Raw genomic sequence first — 25,431 nt, 5'->3', positions numbered from 1 at the left:
AGCCCTGGGGAGACGGCGAACAGACGGTGGTCATCCTCCTCGACGTCGCCGTCGACGCCCTCGACGTCGACGGGGAGTGGGAGCGTTTACTGGTCTTCCTGCCCCTGGGGAGCCCCCCAGAGGCCTCAGCATGGGCCAAATCAGCCCCTCCAGACCCACCTGGTGCCTTCAGTCTTCGCTCCTCCAGAGCTTGAAGCCTGATCTTCATCCTGTCCCTCAGGGTTCTTGCTGAAAACGAGTGGCAGATGGTACAGCTTTCAGGCACGTGGGACTGGGGAAGGCAAGCTATGCACACCTCGTGTGGGTCAGTTTTAGCCTTCTTTCGACCACATTCCGGGCACTTGTCGAACAAGCCAGGCATGTTGACAGTACCAGCTATAAATCACAAGAAAAAGTGACCAAAAATTGCCAAAATCTCAATGAAAACCTTGAAAAAGGTAGAGCTCAATGCTCCAGGGTCCTGCTAGCAGGAGCCGGAAAAAAGAACTGAAAGTAAATGGGACCTGCTGGGCATTCTGGGATACTGGGGAAAGTTCTGGAAAACTGGAAAGTTTTCTTAAAGGCACAGTATCCTGTTCCAAGCCACATAATGGCAGCCTATGGGGCTTGTCTGTCCACTCCTTCTTCTCTATCATTCCAGTGGCTTTTGCTGGTAGAGGCAGGGTTTTTTCCTATGGGGAGAAAAACTGGACAGGCAGTGCTGTTTGTGGATTTTGGTGGAATTCTAGTTGAAGTACTGGACAGTGTAGCCTGTGGGTATAGGCTGCATTATCTGTCTTTAAATTAAATTCTCTCTTAAAGGTGTATGCAGGTCTGCATGATTTGTCACCTTTTAGAGATTATTTTTTTATTGCTCCGGGGTCCGCGCACATGGGCGGGACTATTCCCTAGATTATGACTATACACAGAGATCCCCTACTACAGAAGCTCTGGATCTGCATCTGAAAGCGTGGAAAGAAAGGAACATGTCAGCATGCATAGGTGCCGCTTATATGCGACTCTGTTCATCACTTCCGAGTGGAATGATGTAGCGTGGAGTAGCATGACGCCACCTAGCGGCGAGTAAAATAACTACTCTACAGATTTCTGGATCTAGCCTAATTTGATGCCTGGGGATTATTTACAAGGTGAGGAATGTGCGGTTATAAGTATACATCAGAAGAAGGTACACTGAGTTCACTGTGTGTGTGAGATTGTGTGGGGTGAGTAGAGAGGAGGTGTTTGGTGGGGTTGAAAGAAGTTGTAGACCATACCAGAGTCAAATGACTACGAGAACCCACTATTCTGAAGTTGTATGATCAGGGAAATGGGGGGCAAGTAAATGTGTGGAGGTTGATACTCATTAACTGGATGCCCCTCTAACCCTATTGCTATTGGAGTTGCTACCACTGTATGGCCCCGCCCATACGACTCCCAGGGATAGTATGATACTGCTGTTTTAGGTACAATTGTGTTTGATATGGGGAAGCGGTTTGTTCTTTGCCCTGCTGCTTAAGAAAGGAACGCTGGCTGGGTGGGGTTCTCAGGGCACCCACTGACTTTGCAATATCTGTCCTTAAAAAAGAAATCCCTACGTCATCAACCTGGGAACCAAAGAGGTGCTCCCCATTGCATAAACAGGTTGCTGAGAAGCTGCTGGACCTGTGGCTTGAAGCCTGATATGCAAAGCCAAGAGTGATGGAGTACAATGGAGGTATTCAATCCCTTAGCTGTCATGGCAGCAGCTTCAAGGGTGCAGCATATAGTGGGGTAAGAAATGTTTTTCCCCTCTGCCTCCCTGTTTCTGAATTAGTCAGGGAGATGTGGGAGCTCCTCTATCTCCGCCCACTGAGCCCTGTTTCTCTCTCACTCTCGAGAAGACCCACAGAATAAAAAATACACCAGTGAGCATCCACCCCGACTGCTACTCTTGCCTGCTCCATCAATGCGCTTACTCTCCTGCTTAGGTAGTCGGGCATTGCCTGTGGCTTGGACAGAGGACCATTTACTAGCAGTGTGCACCACCAGGGATTCTGGGGGGGGGGGGAAACATGACCCCTGATGTACATGGGGTTTAATGGAGGCTTTAACTTTTTTCCACCTCTGGTTGTAGCTACCCCAAACCTTGCAAGGCTTCCCAAAAGTGTCAGGGGCAAAACTATCCCCTTAAGCAAAGGGAGGAATGCCACAGACTGTACTAATTTAGAGTGCTTGCACCAGGAAATCCTTTCCCTCTGGCATGATGTGCACATCTACTTTGTGTTAGGCAGCCACTTGTTGGATTACCCCAAGTTATGCTTTAGTATCATCAGGGGGAGAAGCCTTGAGTGGAATGTATTCTAGGTCTGGATCCCTATCTCAGTCTTCTCATGGATCGTCTCTAGGTTGAGGGTGGAGTGGGGGCTCAATTATCTGGAGGGGTATAGGGGCTGCCCGTATCTGAGCAAAAATGTGGAGACCACTGAGGCAAGTATGGCCGGGGATGGTGCCGGTGTGGAGGGAGAGAAAGGCTAGTAGCCATTGTCGAGCCTTTTGGGTGCTGGTATGGGCTCCAAACGGACATCTGGAGTAGGTTCCCTTTCGAAAGCAAGCCTAGCTTGTTAGTTTTTTGGGGAGGAGGAAAATGCTGTGGCAAAGATTTTGCCTTTAAACCAGCTCCTACTACAGCTTCTCAAGTATTGCTCGCTTAGTCATCAGACCCACTTATGAAAGGAGGTCTTGACACAAACCTTTAACACTGCAATCTGCTTTAAAGGGTGTTGATGGTTTTTGTTGGTGAAAGCTCTCTTTGGACTCGAAGGCTGATGTGAAGGGTTGGGGTAATAATGCCGTTTGGTGGATCCCTTCTTGGCTCGATGCCTTCATAGGTGTCGACCGGAGTCAGAAGGTAGCCATTTTTTTTTATGCACCGGACTTTCACGAGAGCAGTGCTCTGGCTTAAAGTGTGGCCTCTTATAAGGCTGATGATGTGTCGCCCTAGACCATACTTGAGAGTCTGGGTGTGGACTTTGTGTAGGGGCCAGTACGTGCTGAAATGGATGAAGACCCTTCTGCCTTGTCTTTGTTGAAGGCTCTGGGTTGGTGAGGCAGGAAACCTGAACTCTATGCCTTCTTCCTCATTCGGGGTCTGGTTCCCCGAAGGTATCTGGGGTAGGCTATCTCTGCATTCTGATGTGGTCCCAGATCCAATCTCTCTGATAATGAAAAGTCTTTTGCACCACAAACTGAGACAGAAGCACACTCTGCGTCGTTATGGTATGGAGATAAACAGTTTGTAGATGCTATGGTGGTCGGCCCAAGTATAATTAGAGTGGTATCTAGGGCATTTCCTGAAAGGTGCCAGTTCCATCATCTTCCAGGGATCAATATTATCCGACACTGAAGACCTTTAGCCTGAGGCCCTGAAAGGGCATGGGCACTGGACCCAGTGTTGCACAACGGTCTCCAAAGTGTGTCGGTGTGGAGGGAAAACAGTAGAAAGTGACGATTGGTATTAAAGAGTCTTTCTCGAAAGTGCAAGTGAAGGGCAGAACCACGAGGGCCTGAAACTGTATGTGGAACATGGCAAGTCTCATCTGTACACGTACAAACCTGATTGCGGAGGGAAAAAAATGTAACAATGTAGTCTGTGACCATGTCTATTGCGTACTAAGGAAGGAGTCACTGGACACCCAATGACTCAAAAGACCTTTTTTTTTTTTTTTTTTTAAAACAAAAACGTACCTCTGAGCCAGATGGCAGAAGTATGAAGAGCATGAGAAACTAGAGCCACACATGCTACGTACCAGCAGATTCTACTGATTATTGGGACATATTTACCTCTTCTACAGGTTAGCAAACCCACTGCTAGGAATTCTTTAAATTATGTCAACCAATATCATGTAATGTAACAATAGGGATAAAAAAAAGTCAGAAATAGACAAAACAGACACCCGCTTCTCATGCCCACCTTTAAACAAGCGTTGGCATTGCCAATAGGTCTCGCTTTTGGGACCTTATAAGTATTTAGTTAAGCAGCACAATATCGTTGGTGCAACAACATCAACTGTTGCATGGCTAAACACCTATAAGGTACAAGGTTTAGCCATTCAACAGCTGATGGTGTTGCGCAAAAGATTTTGTGCTGCAAAACCAAATACTTATAAGGTCCAAAAAAGCGAGACCTATTGGCTATGCCAATGCTTGTTACAATTATGGGCACGTTGTGCCCATCAGACCCCTCCCTCCCCACACACACACTTGGACTACTGATGTGTGCAGACTCGGGTGGCTTCGGCACCCTCCACAAAGAACGGTTGTTGAGCCCGCGCTGGGCGGGCACCAGACTTGTTTACACAGACATGAGAGCAGCAGCACCCTCGTGCACACATCTAGGGGAGCGGCGCTCAGTGCTGCATGCTTGGTCACCATCACCCTTTAGATACACTCGTAGCAAGGGCGCAACTAGAGCCAAATTTCGAGGGGGCTAAGAAAAAATTTCGGGTGGGGGGGCTGACTCTTCCAGCAGTAGAGTGGAGATGCAGGGGCTCTGTGAAGGGGTGAAAAACAGCAAAGCCCCATTCACAAGCAAATGGTCTTTTAAAGACCTGTGAAATACTCGGGTGCCCAGGAAGCCGTCTCAGCCTGGGTTGCCACACACGACGTGAGGGGAGTGGGGCTGAAGCCCTTTGATCCCAATGTGCGTTGCGCGCCTGGCTCGAAGTCATCTGCACTGTCCCTTACTCTTCGTACCCACCCACACCCCTATTTAGACATGTTAACGGGCAATATGTTTCTTATGTGCATACTCGTCTACACCCCTCCGGAGGAAGAGCCTCGAAAGCCCCTCGTGGTTTCGAAATGAATCGTTTAAAATACTGGAAGCACTGCTTCGGATGGTTTTCATTTTTTCCGAGTTTTTTTGCTGTTGAAGTTTTATATAGCGCGAACTCGACCCGAAGGTATAACAGCGCTTTACATGGGCACCAATTGCATTACAGACCCATTCATTTTGAGGCGCGGTGATATTAAATGATTTGCTTAGTTATGATTTGCGTTTCGCGGCGCGAAAGTGAAAGCAAATTTGGCATGTCTGCTCGCGGCGCAAAAGTGAAAGCAAATTTGGCGCGCGCGTTTGGCGGGGGCAGGGGAGCGCATTCCAGGCGGGGGAGCGGACCCTTTGAAGTGCTCCCAAAAAGTGGAGTGCATGGCGGCACCAAGCGCGTGATTATGCGCGTGCTAGCAATGCAATCCGCTTTTTGGGAGCACTTTGAAATGCCCTTTTACAATAGTCTCGCTTTGCGATCGCTTACGCGATAGCAAGGCGAGACCTAAAAAGGGCTGGTTACTGCATTTTAAAGTGTTAACACATTAGGACTGCATTTGAGATATACGAGTCGCTGGAGAAAAGTTCAATATAAATTATACATACATATATAGTGCATCTTTAAATTTCATTGTTCTTACGTTTTATATAATTTTTATGTATTTTGTACAGTCCATCTAATTTGCTTGTGTGTTTGTTATGCTATATTTTCCACTTTGAAACTTATTTTTCCAGCATATATGAACTACGTGAATACACAAAAACCAATCTATATAGTAAATGTATATTGATCGCAAGAGAAGTCGGTGTTAATATCGCCTGAAGCTTCAGGCCAATGGCTAAATGAGCAACTTGACATCTAGGGGTTCACAGACCTACACGAAAGACAACAAAAATGCACTCTGTATTTATAAATGAAACTCAAAAATGTTTATTTTTTTTACAAGTGAAAATGTTTATGCTGTCATGGAAGTTGGCATGAAATAAATGTACATTTTCTGTTAAAAGTGATCCAGTAAGGAATAATTTTGAAAATGAAGCAAAAATTAGTAAACTTGTTTTTTAATTACATTAAGCCTACTAGACAGTGCATAGTCTGTTGCAAGACATATTGTGGGCCTCCCAAGAACATACATGGTCTTAGAGCACGGCCACTGCTCACCAATGGTTTACTTTCCCGTCACTCATTTGCCTGCTTCTATTCATGTCCCAGCTTGCCAGTCTTGTGTTTGTCCCTCCCATGGAGCAGCCTTTTTGCCATCTCTTTTGAATTGGCTGACTTCTATAGCTCGTTTTATAAGCTCTACCTTTTTCTTGTGGTTGAAGGACTCAATAGAAGTTTTGTATTTTCCAGTCATCTCCCTCGTGTACTCCCCCCAACTGCCTTAAGTGTTGCACCTTGTCACTCCTATGTTTCTCACCTCTATGTTGCAGCCGCCCTTGTTTACTTCCCCTTTTGCTTTTTTTCTCGAGTGTTTCCTACCCGACCACTCCATGATGCTCTCTTGCCCATTTCTTCTACTCTCCACCCCTCCATGTTGCCTTCCCCAACCTCTGCCCTCCTCTCTAATTTCCTGCTTCTTCACCACGGCCCTCTGTGTTGTCCTCCCCCAACCACCTTCTCTCTCACCTGTTGCTTCTCATTCCCACTCCCTTTTTCTTTCCCCCACAAGTGAATGTGTTGCTTCCACCTATCTTCGTGCTGCTGACCCCAGTAGTGTAAAAAAAAAAAAAAAAAACTCCAAAACCTTAACATATTTATTTACCGACTTAACTCGGTATATAAAAACTATAAATAAACACTTGCCTCAGTTTGAACAAAATGACTACCTCTGTACCATAGCTCTTTACAAAACTAGAAAAAGGAAAATGGTGGAGAAGAAACAAATCAACATTTGACAGTAAGTTACTTTGTTTACAATCATTTTCTTCAGTGCTGCAGAAAGCAGCCCCCACTCTGAGCAGGGCTGTTAAACTGTAATTTCACCGTTTGTTACCAATTTACAAACTTTGAAATAAAAATATTAGATGGGTTTAAGCAATGCCAGTGAAATGCTGAAATTGCACAAATATAGCACTTTTGCTTGATAAACTCAAGGAAGCCTACTAGAGGCCCCTTTTGGATAAGTTACTTGCCTGTAATCCAAGTTCTCTTACAGGGGTATCCTCATCAAAGGCATAAGCAAAGAATATCCCCGCCCATGTGCGGGGACCCCGGAGTATATATATATAAAAAAAAAAAATAATAATTATGTACATATATACATATATATATACATATATTACCTACTGGCGGTCGCCAGTAGGTAGTTATAGTTAGGACCCCTTTTCCATAGGAAAACCTCAACATTCTATTTTGAATAACTTTGGCGCCGGTCGATGAATCCTCGCGAATTTCTCAAAATAGGTGGGGCGCTACGCTCCGCTCCTACCCTGAAAGTCTCGGGGGGATTCGTCAAGCGGGGGCTGAGATAAAAGGGGGGTCCCAAAACGCGTTTTTCCCATGCATTTTTCCATAGGACCTTTAGAACGAGCTACAGCCCGAACGGCTGAACAGAATTACTAGAAATTTGGCAGAGAGGTAGTCCCTAGGTCAAGGAAGTGCCTTTTGTAGGTTTGGTGTAAATCTGTTCAGTAGATTCTGAGAAAATAGCCTTTAAATCAATATATATATCTGAGCCCGCTTACGGTACGCTTACGGTACGCTTACCGTAAGCGTACGGTGGCGTGCGCGAGCGCGATTCTGATTGGCTCTTAGATCTTAGTAAACATTCGAATCGGCCGAAACCAGGAAGCGCCGTCCGCCATTTTGTCTCTCGCACTGAGTGTTGTTTATCAAACATGATGGCCAAAAACATGTTACGGGGCTGTTTTGACAACTCCCTCCCACATAGTCATGTTGAGGGAGTCCCCAAACATCCCCCAAGAGCAAAAACGGTTTTATTTTTTTTTCGGCAATTTCGCCGAGTACGCTTACCGTACGCTTACAGTAAGCGTACGGTAAAAAACAAAAAAAAAAAAAAACTATCCACACTTACCCCACCCCCTGTGCTTTAGGTGGCCGTAGGCCACCAAATGTACAGGGCTTATTAATAGGTAAAAAAACCTAAATTTTGGCAACATGAAATTATAAAATCGAAATAAAAAAAACACTATCCACATTGACCCCACCCCCTGTGCTTTTGGTGGCCGAAGGCCACCAAATGTACAGGGCTTATTAAAGTTGATAAAAACCGTGCACGGAACGAACTGCGTTAAGTGGGCGCGCACGCCTCGAATGGCGTAAAGTAACTTAGCATTTAAAAAACCGTACAAATTCACTGAAAAAACCATAGGTTTCACACACGTTATAGTTAGGAATTAGCATTTAAAAAACCTTGCAAATTCACTGAAAAAACCATAGGTTTCACACATGTTATAGTTAGCGGAAATTTTACTGATAAAAAAACAGTGAAATTGCCCCGTTATAGTTAGTGCTGGCAACTATAACTCACGCGACCGCAATCTTCTGCTGATGACATATGTGTCTTTATGAAAAAAAAATATTTGTAATATATGTATAGCTAAAAATGTATGGAAGAAGACATGGGCAAATAAGTGTCTAAATACAGTATTAGCATCAGCAGAGGATTGCGGTCGCGTGAGTTATAGTTGCCAGCACTAACTATAACGGGGCAATTTCACTGGTTTTTTATCAGTAAAATTTCCGCTAACTATAACATGTGTGAAACCTATGGTTTTTTCAGTGAATACATATATATATACATATATATATATACACATATATATATACACACATATATATATACACACACATATATATATACACATACATATATATACACATACATATATATAATACCTACTGGCGGTCGCCAGTAGGTAGTTATAGTTAGGACCCTGTTTCCATAGGAAAACCGCAACATTCTATTTGGAATAACTTTGGCGCCGGTCGACGAATCCTCGAGAAATTTTCAAAACTAATGGGGTGCTACGCTCCGCTCCTACCCTGAAAGTCTCGGGGGGATTCGTCAAGCGGGGGCAGAGAAAAAAGGGGGGTCCCAAAACGCGTTTTTCCCATAGGACCTTTAGACACAGCTACAGCCCGAACGGCTGAACAGAGTTACTTGAAATTTGGCAGAGAGGTAGTCTACAGGTCAAGGAAGTGCCTTTTGTAGGTCTGGTGTAAATCTGTTCAGTAGTTCGAGAAAATAGCATTTAAATCAATATATATATCTGTGGCAGCTTACGGTGCGCTTACCGTGCGCTTACGGTAAGCTTACCGTACGCGTATGGTGCCGTGCGCGAGCGCGATTCTGATTGGCTGTTAGATCTTAGTAAACATTCGAATCGGTCGAAACCAGGAAGCGGCGGCCGCCATTTTCTCTCTCGCACTCTGAGGGTGGGGGAGGAAAAACAAAGGTTGAAAACATGTAAAGGGGCAGGTTAGACAGCTCCCAACCACCTAGCCTTGATTAAGGTGTCCCAAAAGAACCCCCAAGGCAAAAAAATCAATTTTATTTTTTTTCGAAAAAACGCCGATTACGCTTACCGTATGCGTACGGTAAAAATTAATTAAAAAAAAAAAAATTATCCACACCTTCCCACCCCCGTGTCCAAAAGGTGCCCTATAGCATAGCCATTTGTTTTTGTGAGGTAGATATTATTCTGGGTAAGTGTGGCCATTATCGGGTGCGATGTATAAAGCCCCTGGTCAATGACCAGCTCAAAAGCTAATGCAGCGTGATCACTTAAAGTGTTGGGTATCAATCTAAAGCTCTGGGCCTTGCTTTCGAGTGTTGTTGAAACCAATATATAGTCAATCGTTGACTCCCATCCCCTACCCAGATATGTGGATTTTAGCTGGCCAGATGCGATGTTAGTTTCATTCAGGATTACTAGGCCTAGCTCTGACAGTGTTTCATTTAAAAAGTCACCAACTTTAGTGTGGCAGAAGTGAGTCATATACTTATCTGTTTCTTCTGCCATACCACAGATATTACTATTTTTTACTTCACAGGGGTGGTGATTGAAATCGCCACCCCAAATGATGCTTGGGACATCTGATCCTAGCATTTTTTTTATCAAATTAAAAAGTTTGTTACGGAGAGTCCCAAGTAAATTTACTCTCTCATTTTCCGGGACATCATCATATGTATTCACTAGAATTATTGTCCCGTTCTTCGGGAATGAGAGTTTCAATATCTGATAGTTAGGATACAGGTTAAGTGATGTTACTTTTAGCCCAGATATGGTGTTTTTTATATATACCGTCAGGCCCCCCTTGGCCCTACCATGAGGACCTGCCACTGCCGCTGAGAAATAAGTTTTATAACCCATTAGATGCTGTTCATTGGTAGACCATGTCTCCTGTAAGCAGATAACATGGTAATCTTGGGTAAAATCCAACAAACTTCCGTTCATTATTTTGGTTCGTAATCCTGCGATATTCCATGACATGATTTGTATTACATTATCGTCCTTTCTAAAATCTAAACATTTATTTATACAAGCTGCCTCTACTACTGGTGCGTGCTCTGAGGATTTTTCCACTTCGTCAACCATCTGCATAGATTGATTATTACAGAAATTTCCCAAGGGTGGCAGTATCAGCTCCTCTAAGTGGTGTTAAAATTGGAGCTGGGGAGAGCTTGCTACTTTCCATTCCCTGCATTTCTACACCTTCACTTGGGGGAGTGGTATCGTTAGAGATGGTTCGATTTACCACAGTGGGATTTTGTGTTCGGACCTGTTCTAAGTTAAGTCAATCTATATTTTCCAAACCATCCAAAGCTGAAAAACGATTATAAGTAGGTATATTAAACCTCTGTTGTAGCTGGGCATAGTTGTTCTGATATAGTGGATTTATGGTCTGAAATGGATATTGGTTATTAATCGAGTAGCTCCCAAACTGGGGGTTAGGCAGATATTTATGAGCGTTTTGATAAATAAATTGATGGTCTGCTTCCCTCCAGTCTTTGTAAGAGTCTTTTGCAGAATGGGATTTAAGATGGGGGATCAGTTCTTGTGGATAAAAATAGTTGACGTAGTGTGTAGAAATAGCATCCCCTCCTCTAGCTTCCTACCAGTCGCCAATACATCTAACGGCTCTATGGTCCCTGAAGTTTATGATTATCACATCCCCCTTCCTTTCTTTTGGTCTTGTTCCCACCCGGCTCGTTCTTCTCACCATTAAAATTTCCCCATTTATATGTGCGGGAAGTGGGCGATTTTGACTCAACCAGTAGATGGTTTTATTTTTTAGGGCATAATAGTCCTCCCTGGAACTCTCTGGAAGTTCAGGTACCCCTGTCATAATGATCGTATATGGGGCTGATTCCGGGGTAAGTCCACTCTTCTAGTTGGTTGAATATACTGGCGCTGGGGAAATGGTTCGCAATTTCCATTATCCATTATATATTTTGTTGATGTGCTATTTTTTCCCTCAGAGTTATTTATGTTTTTATTTTTTAGGTCTTCGGCATTTCCTCTCATTTCAGATATGGAACTACTGCCCACCCTCGTTTCCCTATCCATTTCTTTGTCTTTTAGTGGGGGATTTAGTTTTTCGATAACTTTCCCACAGATTTTTCCCCCAATACAATATGCGTTTCCCTTAGATTGCCACTAGTTGATGGTTGTTCTGGCAAAGTAGGGAAAGAGGTGGCTAACTCGACAGTGGTGGTTTTAGTCTGAGTTTTTAACAGTTCAGTTAGGGTCAAATTAATCCCCTGCATTTGCTTGCCCAAATCGTCCTGGTGTAGGCTTATTAGTCGGGTCCTCTCAAAGAGGGGGAGTAAGAGGGACTTAACCATAACCTCTATTTTTGTAAGTAGTTCACCCAGGGGGTCCGTATCAGTAGATAACCCTATGTTATTAACACTTGAAGAAGGGTTATTCGTTGCTACAAGGTCAGTAAGAGTCAAGGTTTGTGCTGTGAATTTGGTCTTCTTATTCTTAGCCAAAGATGGTATAACGGGAGAACCTTGTCTCTTTCTTAAGATATGTCTGATATCGGGAGACCCTATTGTCAATGGAGAGGATATTACCAGTTTGGCGAATCTGATAACCCTGATATGGATGAACTTATTGTGTGGTCGGTAGGGGGAACCATGCCTGGGAAGTTTATATCTAAAACTATTTCGTCCCTTTCAGGGATGGAGCCTACTCCCTTGTTCAACACCCCCGGGGAGAGTGCTTTTCCAATTGTGCCCAATGAAGAGCGTTTGCCAGTTAACAAATCAAGGGATAAACGTTTTTCTGTTTCTGCAATTTCCTTCTCTAAAACAGTAGTAACACGTTTAAAAAATTGATCTATAGTGCCAGAGACAGGACCATTAGATGTATTAACAGTTAAAGAACGTGATTTTCCTATGTCTGATGGCATATTTTTAACCTACACAAAATTACAAAGGGAAAACAGTGCACAGGCAAGTCCAAAATCGCGATAATACAAGGTCCGAGGCTTATAAATGTTTATGATAGTGTGGATAGACAACTCTTACCACACAATAAGGGTTTGGGGGGTATCCCGTCCCGTCCTCGAACGGCCTCAAACGGCCCGCTCTTTGCCCGGTCTTCGCTCCGGGCGCGTCCCGCTGGCGCGTGAGGTCGGGGCTCTTATAGTAGCGGAGAGTTAAGAAAGGAGGCGTGGCCGGGAAGAGGAGACAGGTGTGCTGGATCAGCTCAGCAGCAGGCACCCTGGTCCTCGCAGTCTCGGGGATGTGAGGCTCTGTGGCGGCCTCACCGCGTTCAGTGCAGCGTCCCCCACACTCGTGCAGCTCCGGTAGGCAGAGAGACCAGCTCCTGGATGTCCAGGAAACGAAAAGGCGGCGAGCGGCGCCCGCGAGAAGTAGAGAGATTGATGGGGGCGTGACCGGGAAGAGGAGACAGGTGTGCTGGATCAGCTCAGCAGCAGGCACCCTGGTCCTCGCTGTCCCGGGGATGTGAGGCTCTGTGGCGGCCTCACCGTGTTCAGTGCAGCGTCCCCCACGCTCGTGCAGCTCCGGTAGGCAGAGAGACCAGCTCCAGGATGTCCAGGAAACGAAAATGCGGCGAGAAAGTAGGTAGTGAAATGGACTGGTTAATATGAAAATCGGATACCACCTTTGGGAGGAAAGAAGGGTGGGTTCTCATCACTATTCTGTTGTGGAAAACTGTGTATGGCTCTTTAGAGCAGAGAGCCCGACTCTTGCTCAACCTATGAGCAGAAGTGACTGCCATCAAGAAGGCAACTTTCCATGTGAGATGTTGCAGGGTCGCTTTGTGAATTGGGTCAAACGAGTGACCTATGAGTTTGGAGAGAACCAGATTGAGTTCCCAGGGAGGAAAAGGAGAGCGAATTGGGAGAAAGACTTTAACCACCTGAAGCTGGTATGCTGTAATGGCAGCAAGATGTACCTTTATGGAAGCAAATTGTAACCCTGACTTGGCTAAATGAATGATACGGAAGGATTACCTCCTTCTGCCCTTGTATCAGCTGGAAACCATTTTGCACACACCACATGTAGAATCTCTGCCATTTAGAAGCATAAGAATGCCTTGTGGAAGGCCTTCTAGATTCTTTCAAAATATTCATGCAGTCCTGAGGAAGTCCTAGATGTCCATACTGGAGGACCTCAGGAGCCATGCAGCTAAGGTCAGCGAGAGAAGGTTGGGATGATGGATTCTCTTGTTCAGCTTGGAAAGCAGGTTTGGCCTGCACGTAAGCCTCCTTTGTGGACACTCAGATACAGAAGATCTGAGTACCACCACTGCCCTGGTCAGTCTGGCACGATCAGTATCATTCTCGCTCTGGCCTGGCTGGTAATATCTTGACACAAAGTCTTGCCATTTTTTTTGGGTGTCGTCCGTGAAGACATCGATGCTTAGATGACCCCATTCTTGGAAGATGTCTGCCATCACCTCGTCATGCAGAAACCAGTCTTGTTGATCTTCTAAGTGATGACTTGGGGAATCTGCCTAAGCGTTTTGATCTCCTGGCAGATGGACTGCTGTAACTGACAGTTGTCTGGCCAGAAGCCAATGCCAGATTGCCAGAGCCTCCAAGGACAGAGGGCGAGAACATGTCCCTCCCGGGTTAGTTAGATAGATAGTACAAAGTGGTTGTGTTGTCCGTCTGGACCAATATGGAGCTGGTCTGGATGGAGGGGTAGAAGGCCTTGAGGGCTAGATGCACTGGCTGCAGCTGTAGCATATTGATGTGATATGTTTGCTCTTTGCTCGACCACAGACCTCGAGTCTGAAGAGGGCCCATGTGAGCTCCCCAACCCTGGAGAGAGACGTCCAAGATCAGAGATTGTGATGGCGGGGTCTGATGGAAGGGAATTCCCACCATAAGATTTTTCCATTGAGTCCAGCATGGGATGGATGATTTTGCAGCTTGGTAAAGCAGAATCCTGATGTCCCATCAAGCGGTTTTCTGATCCCATTTGTCCCCCAGATCCTGTTGCAGAGGTCGCATCCTTAGTGTGGCATTGGGAACTAGGAAGATGCAAGATGCCATCGACCCCAGAAGTGAGGCAACCTGTCGGACGAAGGATGAGGAGAGCGAAGAAGTTTATTGCACTTCAGAGTGATAGACTATAGTCTGTCCTCCGAAGGATACACACTTCTTGTGCTGGAGTCTAGAGTCGCACCCAGATAGTCTATTTGTTGAGTAGGTTGATGAACTGATTTTTCCAAATTGACATGAAGGCCTAGCTGTTGTAACAATACTACACAGATCCGATAGTGGTCTTTCACACCCTGAGGGAATTAACTCTTCAGGAGCCAGTCGTTGATTTAGTCATCGAGGTACGGATAAATGGATAGTCCCTGGCGATGTAGAGTAGCCGCTACTACAGCCATGCTTTTGGTAAACACTTGAGGGGCTGACTTAAATCTGAAAGGAAGAACTTTGCACTGGTAGTGTTTGATCCCTAACATGAAGGCGCAGGAACATCCGGTGGTGTAAGGTGACTGGTACATGAAAATACGCATCCTGCAGATCTATGGAGCACATCCAGTCTCCTTGCTGGAGATGAGAATATATTTGACGGAGAGCCAACATGCAAACCTTTTCTCTTCGGACGGATTTGTTGAGAATGCGAAGGTCTAATAGAGGTCTGAACTCTTTCTACCAGAAAGTACCTTGAGTAAACCCCTTTCCCTTTTTGGGAGGGAGGAACTTCCTCTAAGGCAGGTTTTTGTAAGAGTGTGGCTGCTTCTTGTTGCAGCAGTTTTACCTTGTTTTTATTGGAGGAATTGCCTGGGGTGGGTGGCGGAAACGTAGAGTATCGATACTGCAGTATATTCAGTACCCCTTGATCCTTTGTGATGCTGCGCCACTCTTGCACACGGTAGGCGATATTCCCCCCCACTTGAGTGGGCAACGACGACAGGGGAAGCGGCTGCTCATTGTTTGATTGTATTCTTCGCGGTGGTAGAGGGCTGGTGTGGGGTGCATCTACCACTAGAGGGACGACGCCCCTGGTAGTGCGTTCTGGTCTGGTGTTGCTGCCTCTGAGACCATTGAGGGGTTTGAACCTTCTGATGAAATAGCCTGCAGTCATAAGGCCTGTATCGGCAGCGGAATTCTTTTCTCTTCTCCAGACCCACTGCCTTTAGAGTGTCAAGCTTTGTTTTCATCCTGGCCATTTCCTCATCCGTTTGTGAGCCAAAGAGAGTTTTCAGAAAAGGGTAAGTTTAGAATGCGCTGTTAGGCTTTCGGTTTCAGTGCAGTGAGCCGTAACTGGGATGATCTAGCATAAATGCCATGTGCGTAAGAATGTGCAGCTGGAGATGCCCCATCTACTGCCACACTAATCATCTGGTTAGACACTAAACCTCCTTCCTCGAAGTCTTGGTGATCCTCTTTTGGTAGCTTGTCTTTGAAGCATTCTAAGGAGTCCCACAATGACCTATCATAGTGCCCCAAAAGTGCAGAAGTGCTGGATACCTTCAAGAATGACGCTGCAGTGCCACAAACTTTCCTTCCTCAAGAGTCCTCTTTGTACGGAGGCACCGTTGAAGAAGAAGCCACTGCGCGAGTCTTCTGCAGCAGCAATAATTACGGAATTGGGAGGAGGATCTGCTCTCAGAAATAGAGAGTCTTGCTCTGGAGGTTTACACATCTTTAAGATCCTCGCTGGAGCTGTTTTGAGAGATGCTGGAGTGAGGAAGATGTCCATGACTTGTTGTAAAAGCCCCGGTACCAAAGGTAGCAATGGTCTTACTGCCTACCTTTGGTGCAAAGTCTCAAAGATGATAGAAGACTGTTTGAGGAGTGGGCCTATCAATATTCAACTTATGCGCTCCCTCCCAATCACCTTGTGAAAAGTATTAATGCCATCCACCAGAGATATTCTAGAACGTGGACTGTTAGTTAAAGTGGGAGAATAGTGCCTTTTGGAAGAATGTGTAGAAGAAGGGGACCATGAAGGTGACCTATGCCGTTTGCGGTGGCTACGTGCAGGCGAGCTGCTTCGTGGTGATGGAGTTGATGTCCGGTCACGTTGTCAACCTCTGGGAAAAGTGGTAGGAGAAAGGTCCACCGCCTGTGCTTGTATAGTGGAAGATTTCTGCCAGTGGTGCACTGGAAGGAGCCATCTGGGGGATAGATGAACGGAAGGTTATCCCTGCCCCTTCTCTTGATGTGCAGGAGGAGCAGCCATCTGTGGTGTGCCCTTTGCTGTTCAGGTGACAGGGAAATGGAGCTACTCAACGTCGAGAGAGGCACCTGTGGCGATGTAGATTGAGATATTGAGGACACAGAGGGCCCATCAACGGGAAGACTACAAACATCTTTCCGATGGTGACCGGTGCTTCGACATCGAGCAAATATGCGTCACCAAGACCTCTGGCTGGGAAGACACTGACGCGGTGTTCGAGTTCTCGACGTCAGGAAATGAGTCGCCGATGGAGACTGGAGTCTTGACGCTGAGTGAGTTTTAGGCTTGGACATCGAGCAATGACCCGCGACGGAGACTGGTGCTTCGAAGTTGGGAGTGTACTGGCCAACGGAGACCGATGACTCAACGTCATACGGGGAGACTATGACGGAGAACGTCTTCTGGGAGTTGAGCCTCTTCGGGAGGATGTCAACGTGGATCGAGAACGATGTCGACGTTGAGCGTTGTGTAGTCGCCAACGGAAATAGACTCCTCGACATTAACCGTCTATTGAGTTGACGGCAACGGAGGGGGTTTGTCCGACGTCTGTGAATGTCGCTGATGTGTAGACATACCTCTATTTCCTGAGAGGTCTTCCACAACGAGCGGTGTTCAGCTACTTTCAACGGCAGCTGCGTCAACAGAGAAGCCCTCAAAGTTGATTTCTTTGCCGTTGGAGGCATTTTGGACACCAAGCCAGACGCCGAAGAAGAAAAGACAGTGGTCTTACTTTTAGAAGTCGACCAGGTGTCTTCTTGTGCCTCAATGGAGATATGGCTCCGGAGGTAGTAGATTTCTTCTTCTCTAAGAGACCATAAAGACCAATCCTTACTCTCTCCTTGAGAGTGTGCTTAGAAAGATTCTTGCAGTGTTGGCAGGTCTCAGGTGTATGAGACTCAGAGAGAAAGAGAATGCAAACAGAATGTGAATCTGTTTTGGCCTTTTTGCCACAGAAGGGGCAAGGATCAAAAAGAGAAGGCACAATTTGACAGAAAAGGCAAACAAATGTGTCAGAAAAAGGTAACTTCTTACTTTAACAGGTGAAAAAAGTCAAATGGACAAAAGTAACTAGCTTTGTAAAGAAAACTTTTTGGGGCAAAAAAGCCCAAAAATACAGAGCTGAAAATCCAGGGTCCTGACTGAAGGAGCTGGAAAGAACTGACCTGTCACCCGTAAGGCATGATGGGAAGCTGGGGGCCATGGCTGCCTTAAAGGCACGGTGCTAGTTTTGCTCTTGCAATTACTTTTATTTTCTATGCTATTAAGGTTTCAATGCAGCCTATGGGCTAACAATGCCTGCTATTTTACATAGCAGCTTTCTGCTGTTCATTAAAGAGAGTTCAAGTGTCTCCTTGTCCTACTGTTTTTTCTTCCCATGTGTGGGTTATATGAAAAAAAGAACAGATTTCATGTATATTGCTGCAAAAGCAAATCACCAGAGCATTGATTAGCTTTTGTTTTTTCTTAAAGGTTGCATTAGTATATATACACACTCACCGTGCATGGAATATTCAGTGCTTATGACTATTGATGAGGATCCCCTGGAAGAGAATCGCTCTCAATAGATACAAGTCCAAAGATCTGTAAGAATCATCCAGTCTCCTCTAGTAAGAACTGGTCTAAACTGGATGCTCCTTTAAGGAGTGCTGCACTAGAAGCTAACCCCCCCCCTCCTTTGCTGTGCAATTCAGGTGTGTTAGATACTTTCACAATAGATCTCTGGCTCAGGTCATCATTAGATACTGTAATCCCTACCACCAACAAAAAGCACCATAGATTTCAACCTCTGGCTCCATGGTACAATGATTCTTTGCACAAAAAGAAAAAGTTATGTAAACATCTTAAGAATATGTGTGGCAAACAAACAGTAATAAAAATAAGGAAATTTATAAAACTGCTCTAAAATCTTATAAAAAATGTTGTGAGGCTAGGGATTCGTTTTATATGAGCAAAATTGCTGCAACTCAAACTACCCCAAAGCTCTTTACCGTAGTTAGAACCCTCTCGGATTCCTCTAATATCACACCCATCACTCCCATCTCAACTTCGATGTGATGAAATAACTTACTTTAAAAAAAAAAAAAAAGTGGAAGATATTCAGGCGGCTTTCCCTACTGTTGGTGAGCCTTGCAGTCAAACAGTCCCCTCTAAACTAGAAAGCATGTCAGATAGATTTCAGCTCTTAGTTCTGCCTGCTTTTAAGACCATTCTTGCATCCATTAAATCAGGATCCCCATAGGACCCTTGCCTCCCCCCCAGCTGCTCTTGTATTCTGTTTTGAAGCAGCTTACCCACTTACTAAACCTGTCTCTGTTGGAAGGCTCTTATCATAAAGCCTGTGTGATGGCTTTGGTCAACCCCTTAATGAAAAAAAAAAACAATTTGGATCCTTACTCGGTCTAATTATAGACCTATATCTTTGTTACCCATTTTTGCTAAGATGTTGGAGAAACATGTGAACGAACAACTCAGTGTACAGAGAACGTAATGGTTTACTCCACACTTTGCAATTTGGGTTTCGTGGGAGACCAAATGGATAATGGTAGAGCTAATGGTAGAGCTGCTGCCCCGATTCTATTAAATCTCAGTGCAGCATTTGACATAGTAAATCAAAGCGTGCTTCTACAAAGAATAGAGTGTATAGCAATACAAGACACGGCCCTTGCTTGGCTGAAATCTTTCTTGCATGACCATACGTTCCAGTTCCATACTAATCAACACAGGTCAAAATCTTACCTGCTTGTCTCAGGCGTGCCCCAGGGTTCTACTTTGAGCCCACTGCTCTTTAACCTAAATGTCAGACTGTTGGCAGAAATAGTGGAGAATTGTAGACCTACACTTTTTTAGTACGCAGATACTTAAATTGATGTATTTCTATCAGATAAAGACAATCACAATGTGAAGGTCCTTAATTCTTACCTTACCCTAGTTTCATCATGGATGTGCACCAGATCCCTGAATTTAGACTGTGATAACACTGAGGTTCTGCTGGTGCGCTATCCCCCCCCCCCCCTGACACCCCTGGGTTCCCACCAGTGGCCTTTGACCAAGGGCAGTCCCACCAGCCCAGTGCCGGTCGCGAGGAAGTGTGGCTTGATGACAAACTTGCTATGAGTCATCAGATCAACAAGGTAGCCTCTACTTGTTTTGGCATCCTGAAATGGTCCAAAAAAATTCTCTTCTGTCTCCGTACCTCTGCCCAGAGAACCGTGGTGCAGGCCGTGGTCATTTGCAGACTGGACTTTGGGAATTTGTTCTATCTATCTCGGGGCGGCAAAAAAATTACTCAAACTCCTCCAGATCATTCAAAATGCTGTTGCACTTTTTTTCCTGTATTCACCTCCACACCCAGTATGTTACGGACCTTACATTGGCTACCTCTCAAAGGCTGTGTACATTTTAAGATATTGTGCTGGTGCACAAATTATTTTCAAACACTACCTGTTTATCTAAAAGACTTGGGGTCTCTGTATTCCTCCACACCTTCCTTGCACTCTAGTCATAGGAGGTTGGCTGTAATTCCTAAAATTAGAAAATCCTGCCAAGGAGGTCAAGCATTCTTTTTCCTTGGACCTAGACTCTGCAATGATCTACCTCCGTCACTCTCCTGGTTTCACAAATCTTTAAAGATATGGCTATTTCAATTTTCGAAATCTTCCTAACTCAGCTTTTTCTCTTGATAGCACTCTGGTTTGCTCCAATTGAGCCTAGCGCTGGGAAGCCTTTTTTAGGTGGCCATGTGCTTTACAGATTATGCATAGTAATAATAATAAATACATGGAGGAGAAAATGGATGTTGCAGCATTTGTGTGTATATGGGTGAAGTCATTAACACCAGAATTTAAAAACATAGTCTAAGCCCTAGGGATACAGTGGGAAGAAAGTTCTCCAGTATTGGTATCTTTCATAGATTCACATGCTTGAATCATTCCTCGAATAAAGCAATATGGAACAGAATCATAGGCTATAATGGCAACAGCAAGTCAGTTTAACAGCCTATCTAGGTCTTTTTTTTGTTTTAAAGGACCAAACTTAACTATAACCAATCAGGCGACAGCACCCTCTAGAAACATTCCCAACAGAGGCCGATTGCCTCAGATTTTCGAGTACTAGTGGGAACTAATTATCCTGCTCTATGTGGGGAGCCTCTTAGGGGAGGAGGGTGGGTCTCGTGTGAATCTATGAAAGACACAAATACTGGAGGACTGTAGTTGCAGGTAACTAAATTATGTTCTTCTCCAGTATTGGATCTTTCATAGATTCACATGCTTGAATCAGAATAGCAAGCAGTGTATAAACTTTAGGTAGTGTGATCTCATTACCCTTGAAGATGGTGGGTAGTAGTATTATAATAAAAATAAGAATCAATCATAACAATAATAGTAATGCATAACATTTGAAATGTATTGAAATATAAACAATGTACAATCAGAGATCACACAAGGAGTTATAAAAATACTGAAAATAACAGGCTCACCTCATTGGAATAAATGCTGTGGCACTGCCTGTCCAACTGCTGCATCACTGTGGTGTGCTGAATCTAGACAATAGTGCTGAGTGAAAGTGTGGCCACTTCTCTGTTGCAGCACAGAAAATTTTCTCCAAAGGAACACCTGCAAATAAGGCGGCTGATGTGGAGACTGCTCTCGTAAAGTGTGGCTTGCCTTCTTTGGAGTGGCAAAATTGTATAATCGCCGAGATCCATCATGCAATGGTTGCTTTAGTAACAGGATTGCTTGTCGAGCTCTGTCCCTAGGCAACAAAGAGTTGTTCTGTCTTACGAAACTGTTTGGTACGATGCAAGTAGAACTTAAGACACCTTTTTATGTCTAGCGTATGCAGAGATTGCTCTACCGGAGTTGATGGATTTGGGAAAAATGTTGGTAAAATACCAGGCTCATTTAAAGTGAAACTGCGACTGTACTTTGGAATAAATCTTGGATTAGCTTGCAGAAAAACACTTTCTGTGAATCGGAGAAAAGGTTCCTTGGTTGTGAACGCGTGAATTTCACTGACACTTCTGGTGGATGTTAGCCCCAGAAAAGTAGCTACCTTTCAGGCAAGGAATTTTAGATCCGCCCTGTGGACTGGTTCAAATGGTGGTTTGATGAATTAAGACAGAACTGCGTTGAAATGCCAATCCAGAGGAGGTCGTCGGACTGGAGGGAAAACTTGGAATAAACCTTTCATGCATTGTTTGATTATCCTTGTGGAGCACAACAAAGGAGTTTGAGAGGATCGTGTATATATGGTATCGCTGCAAGATGTACCTTAACCGATACATGTGCTAAATCTTAATGATTAAGAGAAAGAATATAAGGTAACATTTTCTTTGGGGATACTTCCAACGGGTGCAGATTTTATTGTTGACACCATAAGCAGAATCTTCTCCATGTCAGTCTGTAGGATATATTAGCTGATTCTGCCCTTGACCTTGCCATAATAACCCTGCATTCTTGGGGGAATGTTTACATTCTGGAATTCATGGAATTCAGGAGCCATGCATATAACTGGAGAGAGAGTAGACGTGGGGTGTAGAACTTGGCCCTGGTTTATGGTTACGAGTTCAGTAAGTCTGCAGTCAAACCGACTTGGACTCAGACAGCAGGAGGAGCTCGGTGAACCAGTGTTGCCTAGGACACCTGGGAGCAATGAGGATCAAGCGGAATCTCTCCACTTTCATTTTGCTGCGAACCCTCGGGATCATTGGGATAGGGGGAAAAGCGAATGCCTAAATCCCAGACCATCTCATCAAAAAGGCATTACCTCATGATCCCGGGAGTGGGTGCAGACTGGCGTAAATGCGGCATTTGCTGTTGTCACTGGTGGCAAAGAGGTCTATCTCCGGCTTGTCCCAAAGTTGAAATATTTTATGCAACTCCTCCTGGTTCAGCTCCCATTCGTGGCAACTTTGGAAGAATCTGCTGAGCGCATCCGCTAAAGTATTGCTTGTTCCTGCATCATGCTCTACCTTGCTTGTTCCTGCATCATGCTCTACCTTGGTGTGTGTGTTGTTAACCAGTGCCAAAAGTCCTGGACTTCCAGGAAGAGAGCCAGGGATCTTGTCCCTTTTTACGTGTTTATTAGCGCATGCTGGTCGTGTGGTCTGTATGTACCAGCACAGATGATCCCTGTATGAGAGGTAAGAAAGCCTGGAGAGTGAGGAAGATGGCCTTGAGCTCTAGAAGTTTACATTCATGGACCTTTGGGAAGTCGACCATTTCCTCTGGATTTGGCGATACTGATGTCTGCCCCCAACCTTCCGGGGAGGCATCAGGGTTGCACAGAGTTTGGTAGTCTGTTTGAAGGTGCTTGTAGAAATTCAATTTGCACAGAGTTTGGTAGTCTGTTTGAAGGTGCTTGTAGAAATTCAAGGGTATGACCATAGGCTATCAAATCCAGTACCCATCTGTCTGTAGTAATTTCCCTTCATTGATGAAAATGATTGGAAATGTGCACAACCATTGTATGAGATAAGGAGAAGGTAACTGGCACGTGATGTAGGTCACTGTTTCTGGATGACTTCTCTAGACTGGGCAGGTTCCTCTGAAGGAAGAGAAACCTTTGCCTCATGCTCATTGAAAGGAAAATTTGCGGAACTGCAATGTGCCCAACGATTGTGCAGTGCCTGTGTCAGTTTTGATGCCGAGCAGGGCGTAATCTATGTGTATTCCCAAATAATGTGCCTCAGTCATAAGGCATATTAAGTATTTTAGATTGGATTTCTTGTCTAAAGGCGGTAGGCTTTAGCCAGCCCTGCCTCCGCAAAACAGCTGCTCCCGCCAATTGTCAAAATCCAGTGGAACCAATATCCATCTCAATCTATTTCGGAAGATGTGCGTTCTCCTTCTTGCAATATCTTCCCCGCTTCTATTTCCTGTCTTCGGGCACTAGATCCATCAGGCGCTGATGTCGAACATTGGTCGGTCGTAACGGCCTAAGATGGCTAAAGAGCTGGCCGCAAGAATTGTAATGTCAGACATAGTGGAGAAGCGTTTCCCAATATTATCTAGGCATCTGCCCTCTGTCAGGTGGAGCAGAAATAGGAATATTAGGATTCTTTGAACGCCGTTGTGCAGCTTGTGAAACCACTGTACCAGCTTTGGGATGCCCAATGAGGCAAGCTAGTGAATCCTCAGTCTCTTCGTATTTTTTGTCAATGCGTGGCACTACAGCTGCTAATAAAGCAGGTCTTCATTAGTTTAATACCTTCTTCCCAAATGTGGTCAATTATTGGGATAGCTTGGACAGACTTGTGCACTTGCTCCTTATAGTCATAAAGGAAGCAATCGGATTGCTTCACGGAAATAGGCAAGTCGATCCGTGCTGCAGCTCTTTCCATTAAGTTATAGAACCCCTGATGTCTTCCAGAGGGGTATCAGAGGGATGCGGTGCTTGCAGCGACTGAGTGGGTACCAAGTAATCATACAACTCATCATGACGTGGGTGGGTGTTGTGAATTTCACTCTTCTCTGTCATCGTCCAAGGAGGATGGATCATCCCTTGGTAGTGCGACAATATTAGAGGCTTGTGTTATTCTTGGAGTCGCTGGTGAAGGAGGCGGCCCAGGTGTCACTGGTTAAGGTGTAGGTGAAGGAGGTGATGCTGGTTGACTGTGAGAAGGTTCTGGAAACCTTGGACGGTAATCCTGGAGCACAGTCTGTAGATCTTGTACCAATGAAAGAGGCACTTGAGCTTCAGTTGGTCTCGGTGGATAGGGATGGTAATATGGGTACTTGTGTCTTGCTTGAGGATTGTAGTAATGCCCATAACAACATTGCTCCTCTTCTTAGTCATCCTCATCATCCTGATATTTCACTTGTAATTGAGAAGAATTGTGAGCGTCACTAAACTGTCCTTTATCCTTTGAATTATTCAAACTGAACATGTTACTAGGGTGGTGAAACTTTGCTGGGGGAAGTATCTTGAGTCCTTAAGGCCTTCGTGACTTTCATCTTCATTGACTGTGATCACTGACAGAATAGAAGGATCTGTTGCTGTTAGTGGTGTACCCCGCAACGATAATCTCGTCGACGGCTGTAATGCCGATGACAATAGCTTCGTCGACGGTGGCGTTGATGACTTTGCCGACGGTGGAGCTGTGCCAATATTCATCAATGGGGTTGGGGAATTGAAGGCTGAAATGGTCATGGCTTGTGTGGAACTGGGTCTTGTCAACAAGACAGTGGCAACTGTCACTGTAGTGGTCGTTGACGAAAGTGCCGCAGACAGGTATGTTTTCAACTGTGATTTTACTTTGATGGTTTTCGCCAGACAGTTCTGAAGAGGCATGCGGACGTCAGAAGACATATCCCATTTTGATTTGGAAGGCTCAGAAGAAGCTGGTTTTGAGAAGTATTTTGGTTGTCTCTCCTATTTTTTGAGTATCTTTAGGTGACCCATGATGGGAAGACTTTTGGGTCTTTTTGCTTTCCTCAGAGATCCCTTGGTTGTGGAGCATTTACCTTTTGCGGGCTTTATCAGAAGCATCACTTTCCTCACCCAAGGAGGCATTTTTTGTTTTTTGAGCCATAATAGAAGTCCTGCCCTTCAGTGTTTTAGATGAAAAAGTGCAACATACCGTACAGCCCTTGTCTTTATGTTGAAGGAAATAAAGGCAGTCTTTATGTAGGTCATCTGTATGTAATCTCTTTTTCCCATAAGATCTGCAGGATCTAAATAGTCCTTTCTTTGAAGAATCAGATATCTTGATGCTTCCAGAAGTTGAAGTGAAGAAAACACTGAGCAGAGCTCAGGGAGACTTCCTTGATAAAACATGCGGTAGAAAATCTGAGGGAATCTGCTTCTGTTGAGAATGTTCTAGAGAGCGCCGTGGCCTGCTTTATTAAAGTTTGGTCCTTTTAAAACATTTTTTTTTTAAAAGGACATTGATAGGCTATTAAACTGACTTACCGTTGCTATTATAGCCTATGATACTATTTCATACGTCTTTATTATGGTATTGTGGGACTCCCACTTCGATGACTGAATAATTCA

At 44.8% G+C, this 25,431-nt stretch overlaps 1 protein-coding gene across 3 annotated transcripts in view; it reads right to left on the bottom strand.

The window, feature by feature from the left end:
- ABL2 (ABL proto-oncogene 2, non-receptor tyrosine kinase) overlaps positions 1-25,431 on the bottom strand; it is a 380,773-nt gene that overhangs the window by 19,015 nt on the left and 336,327 nt on the right. The window lies entirely within an intron of this gene.

Source organism: Triturus cristatus, chromosome 4_2 (assembly GCF_964204655.1).
Source record: "Triturus cristatus chromosome 4_2, aTriCri1.1, whole genome shotgun sequence".
Classification (NCBI taxonomy): Eukaryota; Metazoa; Chordata; class Amphibia; order Caudata; family Salamandridae; genus Triturus; species Triturus cristatus.
This window is presented reverse-complemented; position numbering and strand designations above follow the sequence as displayed.